The following is a 2,832-nucleotide window of genomic DNA, read 5'->3' on the forward strand; positions in this document are numbered from 1 at the left end:
AGACCAGCCCGGGCAACACAGTGAAATCCCGTCTCTACTAAAATACAAAAAATTAGCCGAGCATGGCGGTGTGTGCCTGTAATTTCAGCTACTTGGGAGGCTGAGGCAGGAGAATCGCTTGAACCAGGGAGGCAGAGGTTGCAGTGAGCTGAGATCGTGCCACTGCACTCCAGCCTGGGCAACAGAGCGAGACTCCATCTCCAAAAACAAAACAAAACAAAACAAAAAAGGCGATTGCTCTGATGGTTCTTGGCAGCTGAATGTGGAGGTCTTCGCCTTGTAAAGGTTGGCAGCAGAACATCACATTTGAGATGTTTTTCCAAGAGATGCCTCTCCCTGAGCTGAGTGGGAAACTCAGGCAGCATCAGCTAGACCCAGGGCCTGCTTTGTTTGTTTTTTTCTTTAAATTTATTTGCTCATTGCAGCCTCGAACTCCTGGTCTCAAGCAATCCTCCCATCTCAGCCTCCAGAGTGGCTGTTAACTATAGGCATGCACCACCACATTTGGCTAATTTTTTAATTTTTTGTGGAGATGGGGGTCTTGCTATATTGCCCAGGCTGCCCTTGAACTCCTGAGCTCAAGTGATCCTCCCACCCCAGCCTCCCAAAGTGTTGGGATCACAGGCATCAGCCACCATGCCCGGGGCCCATTTCTATGTACTTGGTCATTATAAGCTCTGATGACTACTGGGCACCAAGAGGGTTCCCTAATTTATTTATTTACATTTATGTATTTATTTAGAGATGGAGTCTTGCTCTATCACCCAGGCTGGAGTGCAGTGGAGCAATCTAAGCTCACTGCAGGCCCCACCTCCCAGTTTCAAGTGATTCTCGTGCCTCAGCCTCCCCAGTAGCTAGGACTATAGGCACACACTGCCGCACCCAGCTAATTTTTGTATTTTTAGTAGAGATCGGGTTTTGCCATATTGGCCAGGCTGGTCTCGAACTCATAACCTCAAGTGATCCGCCCGCCTCGGCCTCCCAAAGTGCTGGGATTACAGGCATGAGCCACCGCCCCCGGCCGGGGTCCCTCTGTTAGAGGCAGAAACACAAGAAAAGCAGGCAGAAAGCCTGCCATGGGCCTGCAAGGAACAGCCCAAGTTGTATGCAGGGAAATAAATATTCAGTATCTTGGAACTTACAGAGTGTGTTGTAGATTAAATGATGCAAATGTCAAAACTCAAAAAAATTAAATGAATGAGCGGCAACTCCACTCCTAGGTATACATCCACGAAAATTGAAAACTTATGTTCACACAAAAACGTTCCAGAAACAAAACGCTGGGCCAATGTGAAACTTATACGTGAATGTTTTGACATTATTTATAATGGTCAAAAAGTGAAACCAACCCAAATGTCCAGCAACTGATGAATAAATATGCAAAACGTTATATTATATATTTAAAAAAAAAAAAAAAAAAGGCTGGGCGAGGTGGCTCATGCCCGTAATCCCAACACTTTGGAAGGCTGAGGCAAGAGAATCATTTGAGCCCAGGAGTTCAATACCACCCTGGGCAACATAGCGAGGTCCCCCCATCTCTACAAAAAATTTTAAAAATTGGCCGGGGCATGGCCTAGCGTGCCTGTAATCCCAGCCACTTAGGAGGCTGAGACAGGAGGATTGCTTGAGCTCAGGAGTTCAAGGCCGCAGTGAGCTATGATCACACTACTGTACTCCAGCCTGGGCAACGGAGCAAGACTGTCTCAAAAAATAAAAGTTTCCGCCAGGCGTGGTGGCTCACGCCTGTAATCCCAGCACTTCGGGAGGCCGAGGCGGGCAGATCACGAGGTCAGGAGATCGAGACCATCCTGGCTAACACAGTGAAACTCCGTCTGTACTAAAAATACAAAAAATTAGCCGGGCGCGGTGGTGGGCGCCTGTAGTCCCAGCTACTCTGGAGGCTGAGGCAGGAGAATGGCGTGAACCCGGGAGGCGGAGCTTGCAGTGAGCCGAGATCGCACCACTGTACTCTAGCCTGGGAAACAGAGCAAGACTCCATCTCAAAAAAATAATAATAATAAATAAAATAAAAATAAATAAAAGTTTCCAGATGATTCTATCATATAGTATTGTACAAGCAGGGTTGAGAATGAGAACCCCAGGTTTGAGGGGTAGAATCTGCTCTAAGGAATCCCAAAGTCACTCCTTTTTTTTTTTTGAGATGGAGTTTTGCTCTTGTTTCCCAGGCTGGAGTGCAATGGTGTAATCTCGGCTCACTGCAACCTCTGCCTCCCGGGTTCAAGCGATTCTCCTGCCTCAGGCTCCTGGGTAGCTGGGATTACAGGCATGTGCCACCACACCTGGCTAGTTTTGTATTTTTAGTAGAGACGGGGTTTCTCCATGTCCATGTTGGTCAGGCTGGTCTCGAACTCCCGACCTCAGGTGACCCGCCCGCCTTGGCCTCCCAAAGTGCTGAGATTTACAGACGTGAGCCACCACACCCTGCCCAAAGTCCCTCTTATGAACATCATTGCCTTGGCTGCTCTGCAGGGCAGGTGGCGGACCAGCCCCAAGACACACACCCTTGAAAGCAGGCATCCATCTCACCACCCCATCTGCAGCTCCTGGCATACAGTACGTGCTGGGGAGCATGTGGTTTATCAATCATCTTCTTCATCTTCAATATTTTTCCCCCAGGCCCAGGCGCGGTAGCTCACGCCTGTAATCCCAGCACTTTGGGAGGCCGAGGTGGGCGGATTACATGAAGCCAGGAGTTTGAGACCAGCCTGGCCAACATGGTGAAGCCCCGTCTCTACTAAAAGTATTAAGACAAAAATTAGCTGGGCCTGGTGGTGCACGTCTGTAGTCCCAGCTACTCAGGAGGCTGAGGCA

Source organism: Hylobates moloch, unplaced genomic scaffold (assembly GCF_009828535.3).
Source record: "Hylobates moloch isolate HMO894 unplaced genomic scaffold, HMol_V3 SCAFFOLD_1, whole genome shotgun sequence".
NCBI lineage: Eukaryota > Metazoa > Chordata > Mammalia > Primates > Hylobatidae > Hylobates > Hylobates moloch.